At 39.5% G+C, this 15,916-nt stretch overlaps 1 non-coding gene across 1 annotated transcript; it reads right to left on the bottom strand.

Moving 5' to 3' along the window:
- Positions 1-14,954: 14,954 nt before the first annotated feature.
- On the bottom strand, positions 14,955-15,061 carry LOC142172343 (small nucleolar RNA R71). Its single transcript, XR_012701704.1, has one exon. It is a non-coding gene; the product is annotated as a small nucleolar RNA R71 (small nucleolar RNA).
- Positions 15,062-15,916: the final 855 nt, after the last annotated feature.

Raw genomic sequence — 15,916 nt, 5'->3', positions numbered from 1 at the left:
TCATACAAATTAAAACGAAGAGTAATACAATAAGCTGACAAAGGGAAGAAAGTGAATCAAGTTCGAACTTTTACTTAAAACTTAAGCATGTAGGCGTAAGGAATATAAATAAAACTTCATAACTGAACCTCTAGGCTCTACGTATATTGCTGATGGAGCTGTACAACGCTACATATATCTCCTGCACAAAGGGAACATGTGACGGGACAAATATACAAGTGATGTGATTCTTTGGTTTTGTATCCGATTTTGTTTTTCATGAATGACTAAACATTTTCTTCAAAATAAAAAATAAAAGTCACTAATCCGACGGGATCAATTTAGATATATACTCCTTTGTGACTCTAACTAGATCAATACATTATTGCTTCCGGAGAAAGTCCAATTGAAGTTCACTTTGAATCTTTAGGTACTTTTCATAGTAACTAAAAATAAATTCTTTTTATACATATTCAAACCACTTTGCGCTTTATCGAGAAATTGAAGAAGCTATACAAGAGTGTTTTCGGGACAAAAAAACTGTTGGTATTATTATTAATAGTTGGCAATGCTGTCACGATCCGAAATCTCAACCTCGGGGTCATGATGGCGCCTAACATCTACTTGCTAGTCAAACTGACGTGAAACAGAAACTTAACTGATTTTAACAATTGAAAACAAAATAATAGCAATGATAACGATATAAGTCTGAAGCAGAGTAAAATAATACCGAACAACGAAATCTAAACATAATCCAGAACCTGGGGTCACGAGTACATGAACATCTAGAGTGCTGCTACAAACAAGGTCCGAACAAAATACACTATTTTGAAACTCTAGAAAAACAGTAAAGATAGAAGGGAAGGGGGCTTCAGTGCTGCTAACGCCGCGCAGCTATACCTGAAGTCTCCAACAGCGACTGAATCTGAGCAAAAGCTAGTGAGCGCCGCTAGCAACTCCGGTATCTGCACAAGAAGTGCAGAGTATAGTATGGGTACAACCGATCCCATATACTCCGTAAGTACCGAACCTATCATCGACGAATTAGTGACGAGGCTAAAAAGGGTCACTTACAATAACCTGTACGCAGTAATAATGATAATAACAGGAAAGAAACATAAATTGGAAGTAAAGCAATTAACTAATGAAAATGAACTTAAACCTCATTATCAGAAAGCCTAGAGTAACACGTCTCATAATCTCATATAAAAATGCCGAGGCCAACTCAACAATAACAATAAGTACACCATATACAAACCGTTGCGGCGCGGAATCCGATCCCACCATATCATCATTTATCAATGTCAAGTACCACATATATAATCCGTTGCGGCGTGCAACTCGATCCTATCATATAATCATTTATCAATGTCAAAATCCGCCCTTATTCTACCATTTCAATTCATTACCTTTCAATTTTCATTGCGGCGTGCAACCCTCTCCACAAACAATTTCAATTAACATAAACAATCCGATAGCCCAATTCACAAGAATTTCTACATCAAAAGAGCATGGTACAAGGTAATAAAGGACCACATAATAATCAAAGAATCTCTAACAATTCGAAGTTTCAACCTTACAAGTTTATCAATATCTAACAAACTAAACAAACTCACGCAAATGAAACTACATCATAGAATGCAACAAATATTACAAAAATAATAGGATGAGTAAAACATGTGACAATCAAAATGTGTAAGTAAAATAATTAAAGGCAAGTTGCAAATAAGTATGGAGTCATGGAAGGGACGAACAATTAAGTACGGGAATAATTGAATGACAAATAACAATTATGGCATAGAAGTCAAATAAAGCATGTAACAATTAAGGCATGGAACAAGATAATTCATGAAATAACGAAAAAACATGTAAAACAGATATCTTGACGGCGTATATACATTCGTCACCTCGCATATATACCGTTTTCTCACAAAATCCACACAACATATTCATAAATTCATAATTTCCTCTAGTCAAGGTTAGATCCAATACTTACCTCACTTCGCAATCAAATCAAAGCTTAACCGAGGCCTTTTCTCTAGAATTAGCCTCCAAACCAATCAAATCTAGCCAAATATAGTTCAAACAATTCAAAATAAGCTTCAGAAACTACCTACGAGTGAAAAATATTCAATCTTTAATGATTTTGAAAAAAGTCAACAAAACTGAACCCCGGGTCCACTTGTCCAAAACTCGAGATTCGGACCAAAACTCAATTACCCATTCACCCCCGAGCCCGATTATGTGATTAGTTTCGAAATTCGACCTAAATTTGAGGTATAAATCTCAATTTATTAAAATTCCCAATTTCTACCATGGTAAAGCATAGATTAAAGGTTACAATCAATTGGTGTTTATGGAAATAGAAGAAAATAAGTTAAAATCTACTAACCTATGAAGTTGGGATGAAAAACCTCTTCAAAATTGTAACGACTCGACTGGTCGTTTTGAGAATTAACATTCTGTTCGGTTGTTTAAGGTCTCGAGCAGCTTCGTAGTATGTATTATGACTTGCATGTGTGGTCGAGTTCGGTTTTCGGATGACTCGGGATTAATTTGGAAGATTAATTCTTATTTTAGAAGCTTACGTGAAAAGTGTTGACCGCAGTTTGACTTTTGTGTAGACGACTATGGAATGATGTTTTGATGAATCCAATAGCTTTGTATGGTGATTTTGTACTTAGGAACATGTCCGTATTTGGATTTGGAGGTTCGTAGGTTGATTTGATACATTTTGGCGAAAGTTGAAAAGTTAAAATTTTGGAAGGTTGAGAGGTTTGATCGAGAGTTGACTTAGTTGATATCGGGTTCGGATTGCAATTTTGGGAGTTGAAATAGCTCCGTTTTGTCATTTGGGACATGCATGCAAAATTTGACGCCATTCCGGGTTGATTTGATATGATTCGATGCGAGTCGTAGAAGTTGAAAGCTCATAAGTTCATTTAGTTCGATTTGAGGTGCGATCCATAGTTTTGTTGTTGTTGATGTAATTTGAAGCCTTGAACATGTCCGCGTTATGTTATGGGACTTGTTGGTATGTTAGGATGGGGTCCCGAGGGGCTCGGGTGAGTTTTGGTATGGTTTCACACCATTTCTAGGCCATTTTTTAGTTGCTGGTTTTTGGCTACAACAGTGTGCAATGCGATTGCATAGAATTGGTTGCGATGACGAAGAGTAAAATGGGGAAAATGATCCTGTGAATCGCGATCGCGGAAGGCTTTTCGCGATCACGTAGAGGAAAATTTTGATGTCACTGACCCGACTTTGGATGCTTATATGTTGCAGATTTTAATAAAATCAAACTGTTTGTCATTTGGAATTTTGTACAAAACGTTATGGTTGATACACTATAGGCTGTATGGAACAATTTGGGGAGAGTTAAATAGAAGTTTGTTCATCGCGATCGCGGGGAAATGGCCGCGATCGCATAGAGTAAAACTGTCATGGAAAATCTTTGCAATCGCAATCGCGAGGTTTTGACCGCGTTCATGAAGGGTACCCCTGGAACAAACCTTTAAGTGCTCTATTTCGAAGGTTTGTGGTATTTTAGGATATTTTGAGCTAGGGACCTCGAATTTAAGCGATTGTTCATGTGTTTTTTAAGAAATTCCTTGGGATAAGTGTTCTTTACCCCAATTTTGGTTATATTTCACAATTTCATCTTTATTTTTAACATTAAATTAGTGATTTGAATGGGAGAAGATGAGTAATTTTGGGAAAACTTTCAAAAATGTAAAATGAGGATTTGAAGGGCGGTTTGATATCGGAATTTGGTAATTCCTGCATGATTGGACTCGTTATCGAATGGCTGCTTGGATTTTGCAAATTTTTTTAGATTCCGTGATGTAGGCCCGAGGTTGACTTTTTAGCTTTAATTAAATATCGAAGCTTTATTATTCGAAATTATTTCCTACGAGTTTTATTTATGATTTGAAGTTATTTTTGCTAGATTTGAGCCATCTGAATAGTGTTTCACACAAGAAGGTCATTTTAGAGTATCAGTCTAGCTTCTTTGAGGTACGTATCTTGCCTAACCTTGTGTGAGGAAACTACTCCTTAGGATTTGAGTCATTTGTGCTAATTGTGTCATGTGAAGGCTGTGTACGTGAGGTGACAAATATGTACTCGGGCTTAATCGTGGGAATTTGACCATTTTAGGCTCTTAGGTTCTTATGTCCATTAAAAAATTGAAGTTGTCTTATCATGTTAAATACTCCATTTACTAGATTCACCCTTACGTGTCTTATTTGGAATTAATTGAATCATGTTCTACCCTTATTGCCAATTAGACTCTTATGTGACTTAACTGATGTTGTTGCCTCTTTTATTTCTATGTTGTCTTTCCATAATTGCTTAACCTAATTGAAGTATGTTATCTTTTCTGTAATTGCTTAACCTTAATTGAAGTTTCATTATCCCTTTTATTGTTGACTTATCCTTATTTGGAATCATTGAGTCATGCTATATCTCTTATCGTCGAGTTGTACCTATGTGGAATTATTGTTGTACAGTATCTCTCCCCTTGTTGAGCTATTCTTGTTGAGACCATTATTCCCTGTTGTGCCTTTATTTGTGAGCTTGTTTTTCCGCTTCTTTGTGTTCTGAAGTTCTTGTGTTGATTTACTTGACGTACTCTCGTGTTATTATTGTTGTTGCTGTTGTACTCAGTGTTGTTGAGCCTAGGGCTATGCGTGGTTGTGGTGTTGAAATTGTTTTGAGGAAATGTTGTGGCATATGGGCACATGTAATGAAAGACCATATATTGTGTTCCTATGTTTTTGGAACATGTGATATTGTTGAGAGGATTGTCGAGGTGTTCGCACGTGAGTTGTCCGTGCTATTGTTGTTATTGATATTTGCACAAGCGGCGTGACAAGGCAGGCTATATATGTGGGTTTGTGCATGGGGAGAGACAAGGTGGGAATATTATTATGCACGTGCGGTGTGACAAGACGGTCATTTACTTTATTGATGTAACGACCCGGCCGGTCGTTTTGAGAGTATTAACCCCAATCCCCTATTTATTGCTCTCTCTACTTTATTTTTGTGGTTATGTGACTTGCCGGGGCGCTTGGTGCCAGGTTCAGGTGAGTTTCGGAGTGCAATGGGACACTTAGTCCCTAAATTGGAAGCTTAAGTTGAAAAGGTTGACCGTAGTTTGACTTGTGTAAAGACGACTCCGTAATGGAGTTTCGATGGTCTCAATAGCTCCGTATGGTGATTTTGGTCTTATGAGCGTGTACGGATGTTGATTTGGAGGTCCGTAGATCATTTCGGCGTTAATTGGCGAAAGTTAAAAATTTGTGAAAGTTTTGGGAAGTTTGATCGAGAGTGGAATTTTTGGATATCAGGGTCGGATTCCGATTCCGAAAGTTGGAATAGGTCCGTAATGTCAATTATAACTTGTGTGCAAAATTGGGGTCAATCGGACGTGATTTGATAGGTTTCAGCATAAGATGTAGAAGTTAGAAGTTTTAAAGTTCATTAGGCTTGAATCGTTGCGCAATCCATATTTTTAGCATTGTTTAATGTGGTTTTTGGCATCGAGTAGGTCCGTTATGTGTATTGGAACTTGTTGGTATATTCGGATGGGTCCCGGGGTCCCCGAGTGTAAATCGGATTGAATACGGAATAAGGTTGGACTTGCTGCATTTCTGAAGCACTGCTGCTTCTGGTGCTATTGCACCTGCGCATTTTGGGTCTCAGGTGCGGCGTTGTAACGACCCGGCCGGTCATTTTGAGTATTATAACCTCGTTTCCCCATTTACTACTCAATTTATGCTTTACATTTATTATGTGACTTGCCGGGGGTAATTGGTTTGGGTCCGGTGAGCTTTTTGAATGATTTGGAACACCTAGTTCCAAGGTTTTGAAATTTAGTTGAAAAGGTTGACCAGATGTTGATGTATGTGTATTGACCCGGAGAATTATTGCTAAGGAAAAATTATGGTTTTGTGGTGTCGGGGTAGATCAATTAGTACAATGCATCAGGAAGTAAAGGAAAATATTTGGCGGAAAAACGCGTTTCTGTGGTCGATTATGCGACCGCATAATCACTCCACGGGCCGCATAATGGCCGCAAAGGTGAGGCAGAAAAGGGCCAGTTTGAATGAAATATGCGCTCGACTATGCGACCGCATACATAGGCAGATGTTTGCCAATATTGGACACCGATTATGTGAACGATATGCGGTCCGCATAACCATTATGCGGTCGCATATGCGACCGCAAAACTTGTTCCGGAGCTTCATTTTTTTGGTTTTATAAACCCGACCCCATTCTTATAAAACACTATTGGGGGGTCATTTTGAAGGGTTTCATCTGATATTTTAGAGAGGTGAGAGCATTTTATAGAGAGAAAGTGAAAACTTAGTCATTTATCCATAAATTTCCTGCTCAAGGTTTGAAGATTTCACAAGGATCTTGCTAGGGCTTCAAAGAGGTAAGAATTTCTTTCCTCAATTCTTCAATTTCGGGTTTGGAGTAAAGATGGGTGATTAATAGTATGATTCTTGGGTGTAAGAGTATTATGTATACATACCAATAAGGTTGTGGAAAGATTGTTAAGTTCAAATGGGTAAAGATTGGGTTGAAAATGGTAGAAATCTTCAAAGACTTTAATTGAAGATTTGAGGTTCGAGTTGATGTCAGATTGTTTTGAAATTTGTATGGTTAGACTCGTGGTTGGATGGGCGTTCATATTCTGTAACTTTTGTCGGGTTCCGAGACGTGGGCCCCACAAACAATTTTGAGTTAATTTCGGAATTTTTGTTAAAATATTGATTTAGTTAATTAGATGAGTCTATTATTGTTGTATTTATGATATGTAATTGCTTTTGGCTAGATTTGGGCCATTCAAAGCCGGATATTCGTGGGAAAGGCATTGTGACCGATTGATTGAGCTTGGTTCGAGGTAAGTGGCTTGCCTAACTTTGTGTGGGGGAAATCCCCTTAAGATTTGGAACTATTGTGCTATGTGAGTGCCGTGTACGTGAGGTGACGAGTACGTACACGGGCTAGTTGTGGTAAAACCCGAATTTTCTTACCGAGCAACAACATGTTTTCCTTTTATTTTGAGTTATACCATTTTAATGAGTACTAATCTATTTTTCATTCTTAATTGAGTTATTCCAATATGTGTAACTATCATGTTTAGTCTAATACAACATGTGTATGTGTCTTAATTGTTTATGTGAATTATGTGCAGCATGCTTAGTGAATTTCCTGCTTCTTCCCAGACCGGTACTTAGTCTAAATTGTAAGAATTTCGTGATGTAGTTGTATTTCTATCATTCGCGCTGCATATTTACTTTGGGACTATGGAACGGTATTCCAGGAGATCCCCCTTGTAAGGACCCGTAAAAATTTTAACCAAAAACTCGGGGTTTCGTGGTGCCAAGATAGATTCCTGCGTTACTATAGTTTTTTGGACAGAACAGTATCCTACAGACTTAGAGGAAAATGTTTCGCAAAAGAAAGCGTTTCTGCGGCCCATTATGCGGCCGCATAATCACTCTGCGGACCGCATAATGGCCGCAGAGTGAAGCAGTAAGTTTGGCCAATTTGAGGTCAGTTTTGCGATTGATTATGTGACCGCATAATCGATATGTGGACCACATATCGGTCGCATAATTCCTCTTGGGTTTCTGCGGAGGGAGTTCTATGGTGCATTATGCGACCACAGAACAAGTATGCGGACCGCATACTGGTCGTATACCTGAGCCGACAGTATAGGCCCCTGAGGACCATTTCTGCGGTCACTTTGCGGACTGCATATCCATTATGTGGTCACATATGCGACCGCAGACCTGTGTCGGGGCACCATTTTTCTTAATTTAAAACCCGACCCCCATTCCGTTAAAACACCCATTTAGTCTATTTTGAAGATCATTTTTGACATTTCTAGAGTGAGAGAGAGAGGGTTCTAGAGGGAGGGCCTAATTTTTATCAATTAATCTTCAACCATCACTCAAAGCCTGGAAATATTCAAGATGAGCACCAAATTCTTCATCCTAAAAGGTAAGGCTTCATCACCCCAGCTCTTAATTTCAAACATAGCTATAATTGGGTACTAGGGTGATACTTCATGGGTACGAGGGTGGTTTATCTTGCATGCATGTGTGATGAAGAGTGTGGGGAAAAAGTGAGCTAGAACCATGAACGTTTTCCTAATTCTGGGTTCAGTTTGTATATTGCCAAAATAGATTGTGGTTGCTAAGGGTTCCGGATAATTGTAGAGTCTAAAGAAGCGCAAAGGTATGTATGGCTAACTCTCTTCTTCCTAGAATCAAACTCCTGGTGTCCGAATGATGGGTGTAAGTTCTAACTTGATCATACTAGAATTGTTTGTGTTAGTGTGTTGGATTGAAAGATTCATGTTCCCTAATTGTTTTAGATGGTTACCATGTCATCATGATATTTGAGAACGTAATTATGTTGTTTCCAAGCTCCTCCCCTTATGTGTGCAATGCCTTATGTGATGAGGTTATTTGAATGGATAAAAAGGGAAAAGACTTGAATTGTAAAATGTTCCCTAGTGCCAAGAACTACTTAATAGATGAGGCTGTTTGTGCCATGTAACGAAAGATGGGAAAGAAATGTGAATTTAGTGAACAATTGAAAGAGGTTATGTCTCACTTGAGATGGCTTAGCCGGTCGGGCCGAGACCAGACTCCGTGTAAAAACACGGTGGCTTTGGCACTAAAGATTATTAATCTAAAAAGATGGAAAGATTGAATGAGAAACTATGTGACCCTTACTTGGTGTTTTCTTTGTATTTCTATGAAACTCTTATTGGTTATTGTGACTGCCTTCTCTTTGTTTCACTATTCATTCTACTAAGATTGGGTTTTGCCTTACATACTAGTATTATTCGACAGTACTAACGTCCCTTTTGCCGGGGGCGCTACATCTTTGAATGGATGTAGGTGGTTCCATCGCAGATAGTGCTGATCACACATAGATGGTGCTCCCTTTCTATCCTCACAACAGTCTTGGTGAGCCCCATTTCTCCCAGGGGTCATGTAGTCCTTCTTTTGTATAAGTTTTCATATTTTGAGGTATAGCCGGGGCCTTGTTGCCGGCATTGTCATGTTGCTCTTTTGTACTCTTAGAGGCTCCGTATATGTTTATGTGGTTCATGTATGTATGTTGGGGTAGTCGTTGGATCGAGTTGTATTTTGAGAACTCAACTATGGCACAATGGATATAAGAAAAAATAAACTAGCAACGTTTATATATTTTTATAATTGATCTCTCCCCTGTTTTATAAATGGTGATGCGATCCTATTTTGGATTACGAATGAGTCGGGTAGGAAAGTTTTAATAGGCTTTCTCAACTGGGTTCACCCGGTTGAGCGCCGGTTGCGCTTCCCGAGGTTGGGGCGTGACACCCCTGTACTGCATATTTACTTTGAAACTACGGAACGGTATTTCGGGAGTTTCCCATTTCTTGCATATTTACCTTGGGACTACAGAATGGTATTCCAGGAGATCCCCCTGCACATTTACTTTGGGATAATGGAACGGTATTCCGGGAGATCCCCCTGCACATTTACGTTTGGGATTACGAGACGGTATCTTGGGAGATCCCCTGTTGTGTTTCTATGTACTGAGCTGTTACCTTCTATGATTCCATTGTTGTTAAATTTCAGCCTTTATTTTATTGCGGTATTACACTCTATATTATTTTATTATATATTTACCAGTAGGGCCCTGACCTGACCTCGTCACTACTCGACCGAGGTTAGGCTTGGCACTTACTGGGTACCGATTGTGGTGTACTCATGCTACTCTTTGCACATATTTTTTTTTCGTGTGCAGATCCAGATGCTCCTTATCAGCCGCATTATCAGTGAGCCAAGATAGTTTTGGAGACTTCAAGGTATATTTGCCGCGTCCGCAGACCTCGGAGTCCCCTTCTACTCTTTCTCATGTCCATTATCTTCAATATGTTTCCTTGTTAGACTCTGACATATAGAGACACTAGATTTTTCCTTCTGTAGTTTGTGATTCAAGATGTTCCGGATTTTGGGATTTGTTGTGTATTTTTGAATAGTTGGTTAAATTTATATTTTTATTTCATTATTCCGCAAAATGTTAGGCTTACCTAGTTGTAGAGACTAGGTGCGGACAATTATGTGCAGGAGCGGCATTACGGGTGCGAGAGAAGCACCGCAAAAGCATAAGGGGGTTAGCCAGCCCTGGCAACGCAGGAGCGAAAATATTCCGCAGGCTCGCATTCGTAGGTGCGCAATTCTTGTCCGCAAAAACAAAATCCCCTGACATTAGTGGGAACTGTACCTGCGATGATTTTTCCGCAGGTGCGCGTCGCAGATGCGACTGAGTGACCGCATGTGCGGAATTACTAGGCAGAAAAGGCCTAAGTTCGAGGGTTTGAATCATTATCCATTTTCAGACCTAGAGAGCTCGGCTTGTGGCGACGTTTCGAGTGATTTCAAGGAAATCATTGGTGTAAGAGATTCTAGCTCGGTTTTGGTTAAATTACATGAATTTATTTTTGTTTTCATAATTTAATTAGTGTTTTTAGTTGCAAATTTGGAAAAAATTGGGAAAACTTCTTAGGCTAAAATTTGGGGATTTGAAAGGCGATTTGAGGTCGGATTTGAGTAATTCTTGTATGGATGGACTCGATATCGAATGGGTGTTCGGATTTTTATAATTTTGGCTGGGTTCCGAGACGTGGGCTCGAGTTGACCTTTTGGGGCAATTTTTCCAAAACTTGCTAAAATCATAATTTCATTATTTAGATTAGTTTCCTATAGTTATATTTATAGTATGTAATTAATTTTGGCTAGATTTGAGCCGCTTAGAGTAGGAAAGTCGATGGAAAGGCCTTCTTATTGATTGATTGAACGGGGTTTGAGGTAAGTGACCTGTCTAACCTTGTGTGGGAAATATTCCCCATAGGATTTGGTATTGTTATGGTAAATTACAGTGTACGCGAGGTGATGAGTGCGTACTCGGGATAAATGTTGAAAATTGGGTTTTTGCTAAGTAGTTTCCTTTTATTTCCATAATTGAGTTACTCTAGCATGTGTAGTCATCATGTTTAGCCTAATTTCATATGTCTACGTGTCTTATATCTTACTTGTGAATTGTACAACATGCTTAGTTGAATTACCTGCTTCCTTGATTCCGTATTCATTATTTACTTTGGGATTCTTTACTTGAAATACCATTGTTTCATCTGTTATGTTTTGGTTTTTGTGATTATTGTTGAGGTGATTGTTTGGTTGTGGTACGAGATTTCTGCCGTGCGGATTGTTATTATGGCACGAGGTTTCTGCCGTGTAGATTGTTATTGTGGCACGGGGTTTTTTCCGTGCAGATTGTTATTATGGCACGAGGTTTGTGCCGAGCGGGTTGTTATTGTTTGCACGAGGTTTCTGTCGTGGCGTTGTGTGACATTTACTTTTGGGACTACGAGGCAGTACCTCGGGAGTGCCTCTATTGATTTCCTTTATTTGCTGTATTGTTTGTTGTTGCTATTCATTAACTTGTAAGATCCTTGCTTCCTTGCGTGTGTATTTATCTTCTTGATTCCGTGTTGTTACCTTCCGTAAATTTCTATTTTTACATTTCACTGTCATTTTATTATATCATTATATCTTCTGCCTTGTTTCTTATTATTCCTCGTAGGGCCTTGACCTGGCCTCTTCACTACTCTACCGAGGTTAGGCTTGGAACTTACTGGGTACCGTTGTGGTGTACTCATACTACACTTCTGCACATGTTTTTGTGCATATCCAGGTGCATCCTATCAGCCTCGATATTAGAGTGTTGTGCTGCTGCTTGGAGAGTTCAAGGTACACTTGCCCGTGCCCGTAGGCCTTTGAGTCCCCTTCTATCCCGTCCTTTCCTTGTTTCTTTATTTTTTGATAGAGAATGATGTATAGGATATTTTAAACACTGCATCTAGAGCTTGTGACTTATACCTACCGGGTTTTGGGACTTGTTTATACTTTGAGTTGCAACTTTTATTTATTACACATGTTGACATTTTACGTTTTAGCTTAATATTTTAGTTATTCCGCATACTTGTTATGCTTATTACCTAGTCTTATAGACTAGGTGCCGTCACGACATCCTACGGAGGGAAATTGGGATCATGACAAGTTGGTATCATAGCTCTAGGTTCATATGTGTTATGAGTCACAAGCAGGTTTAGTAGAGTCTCGCGGATCTATGGAGACATCTGTACTTATCTTCGAGAGGCTATGGAACTGTTAGGAAGAACTTCACTTCTTTGAATCCTTGTCGTGCAAAATTGTTGACTTCAACATTCTAAACTTCTATCTTTCTATTCTCTCACAGATGGTGAGGACACATACAACTGGATTAGATGACCAGACACCCGCGCCCCCTGCTAGAGCTGCGAGAGGTAGGGGCCAGGGTAGAGGCCGAGGACATCCATGTGGTGCAGCCAGAGCACCCGCACGAGATGCTACAGAGGATCCACCAATAGCTCCAGTTGGAGGGCAGGCACATGAGACGCCTATTACTGCACCAGCCCTCCAAGAGACTCTCGCCCAGTTTCTGAGCATGCTGCTGCCACATCTCAGGAAGGGTTGGTACAACTTGCTCCTGCCACATCTCAGGCCAGGGGAGGAGCACATACTCCCGTCGCTCGTACCCAAGAGCAGCGGGTCCAGGTCGACTAGGTTCCAGAGGTCATACCAGTGCAGCCAGCAGCCCTAGTTCAACTCGACGCTAGGGCAGCAGTTTCTGAGGAGGAACAGCTCAGGCTCGGGAGGTACAAGAAGTATGATGGTAGGCTATAATCTTGTGTTTTAGTCGCTTATTACATTCCAATTTACTGCACTTTAATTAAGTTTGAGCATTAATTGCTAGTGTTTTGCACTAATTATGTATTATATGCCTTGTAGGAGTGATTCCGAGCTATATAGATGTTATAGAACTAATTCGAGCTAATTAGAGCTTTGAAGTCTGAGTAAAAGCCCAAAGGCATAAGTCAGAATCGTGTTCGGGGGTCGAGGATCACTTCTGGGCGTCAAAATTCAAGGAAGAATAATCTGCTGAAAAAATGCACTGGTGCGGTGCACTGGGCGATGCACAGTGCGACACATCAGTGTAAAAATCTGTTAGAAAATAGCAAACTTCAGAGACTGGGTTTTTGGGGTTTGTTAGGAAATATCACTAATACTACGCACAGTGCGACGCATGAAATACAATAAGTTTGCAAGTTTTCCTATTTCATCTAGGAAAGGGTGATTTCATTTGGGCCCGACCCTACTTGGCATAAATACATGGAAAACGGTATTTTCTAGACTTTTTGATACATCTAAGACCTAAGAAGTCTAGAGAGAAGGTGGAGAAGCCAAATCACAAGGAATTCATCATTCAATCCTCACTCAAGACAAGAGTTTGGATCGTTTAATGCTTTTCTTTATATTTGCAATAAAATTACTCCATATATATGGAGTAGTTCTCTTTAGGGATTGATGGATTTGGTGTTTTGATGATTGTTTGTGGATATTAACTCTAGTTTTTATGTATTGAAAAATTTTGGGTGATTTTATAATTATTGCATCTATATTCACATGCTCATGTAATCGAGAGAGGCATAACTTGTGATGTTTTTGCATCATCTTGTTGGTTGAATTCATTGATTCCTCTTAGTAATCGAAAGAGGCTCTCCTAAAGACCAGTCCACTACGAATTCATGCATATCTTCACCGAGCACAAATTGGTTCATATTGTGAGGTTGAGACTTAATCGAGAGAGGAGTTTCTACTAAACGTTTGAACTAATAATTGAGTGAATTCGAGAATCTCACTTGAACATTAGAAGTTAATTAATGAGAGTTAAATCCCAGACAATTATCTTGCACCTATCCAATCAATCCCTATTTTTTTCTATTGATATCTTCTTTGCTTAATTTTGTTCAATTGTCATTTGTCAATTAGATCAGGAGTCTTAGTTAATTTTAGTTCTTAATCATATAATCTCAATTGTTGATCATCTTGGATAGCAATCTAGCTACAAGCTGCGAAAATACTGTTTAACTCCAATCCTTATGGATACGATAATTTTCTATACTATCTTTAACTAGCGAGCATATTTAAGTGTGTGTTTTGAGCTCGTCAAATTTTGGCGCCATTGCCGGGGATTGGCAATCAATGGTGTTTGAAATAGTTTGTAGTGCTAATTCACGAATTTTTCCTTTTTGTTTTATTTTGTTTTCCCCTTTTTACGGTTGGTGTTCTTTGACTGTGCGCAAGTTACAGGTTAGATTGGTGCATGACTCGATCTTCTGGGAAAGAATTGCTACCATAAGAGCCAGAAATAGAAAAACAACTGAAACAACTAAAGAAGGAAGGAAATCTCACCGAGTCGTTAGAAAAAGTTAGGCAATCCTCAACCAACGATATGGCCGGAAATGGTGAAGATAATGTGGACCTGGCTGCGAGAGAGGCAGCCCAACAAAGAGAAAAAGTGGCACGAGATGCTGGAGAAGCAAGTTTTAGAGATGCACAATATATTTATGAAGAAGAGAGGGCTCACAGACTTAATCAAAATTAACCTGTGGGTGTAGGCCAGTTTAGAAACATAACTCCCGGTGATAGGAGACCACTTGGTGATTACTCTATACCGGTCTACAACCAAGGTTTGTCAAGCATTCAACCACCTCTAGTTGCAGCAAACAATTTCGAATTGAAGCAAGGGTTGCTTAAAACTCTGCAAAACTACTGTGTCCTCAGAGGAAAGATGAGCAAAGATCCAAATAATCATCTAATGGATTTCGAGGAGATTATGAACACCTTTCAATATAATGGTGTTTCACAAGATGCCGTTTATCTAAGGGCATTCCCCTTCACACTGAAAGATATGCGAAGTAGTGGCTTCGGAGCTTGCCTCAAGGATCAATTTGAACATGGGAGGAGATGACCAGAAAATTTCTTGACAAATATTTCTCCTCAACTAAAATAGGCAAGTTTAGAAGAGAGATCCATAATTTCTGCCAAAAAGATAATGAAACAATTTTTGATGCTTGGGAGAGGTTTAAGGAGATAGCCAGAAAGTGTCAACACAATGGTATTGAACTCTGGATGCAACTCCAAGATTTTTGGAATTGGTTGACACTGGCTTCACGCAGAACGTTGAGAAATGCAGCTGAAGGTCCGTTAATGAAGAAGACATCATAGGAGATAGTCACTATTCTCGATGAATTATTTGAAGATGCAAATTAGTGGCCCTCTGAAAGTGCTGAAAGAAGACGGGCGAATGGTGTTCACCCGATTGATGCTAACACATCTATGAAAGTACAACTTGATGCTATGACGAAGGAGCTAAGGAAGCTGACCTTAGCCTCAATACACAGTTGGACTCATGCAGCATGTGATATTTGTGGAAGAGGACACCCTACTCATGAGTGTTGGGCCTCAACTGAGGAAGTTAATGCTGTTGGAAATTACAACTTTAATGCAATTGGTCAGAGGCACCCCCGAGTTTCATGGAGTTTACCAGGAGGTACAACAAATGCATGGAAACAAAATAACGCCAGACCTCAGGGACAATGGGTGCCTGTTTTCCAAGACCAGCAAAGGCAACAGTTTCACCCTCAACAGCCAATTCAGGCTGGGTTAGAAGATATAATGAAGTCCTTCATTGTCAAGATAGATGAGAGATTAGATGCTCATGGTGCAACTATCAAAGAACTTGGCACAAGGTTGCGAAATTTGGAGAAGCAAGTGGGACAAATTGCCACCATATTTTCTGAGAGGATCCCAGGTACTTTGCCAGTTTACACTAAAAGGAACCCCAAAGAAACTGTAAATGCTGTAACTCTGAGAAGCGGGCAAGTGTTGGAAGAGCCCACTCCGATCCAAAAAGAGAGTGTGCCTGAAAAGGAAATTGGGGAGCAACTGAAAAATGAAGTTGATAAAAAGAAGAC

The sequence above is a fragment of the Nicotiana tabacum genome, chromosome 17, assembly GCF_000715075.1.
Source record: "Nicotiana tabacum cultivar K326 chromosome 17, ASM71507v2, whole genome shotgun sequence".
Taxonomy (NCBI): domain Eukaryota; kingdom Viridiplantae; phylum Streptophyta; class Magnoliopsida; order Solanales; family Solanaceae; genus Nicotiana; species Nicotiana tabacum.
This window is presented reverse-complemented; position numbering and strand designations above follow the sequence as displayed.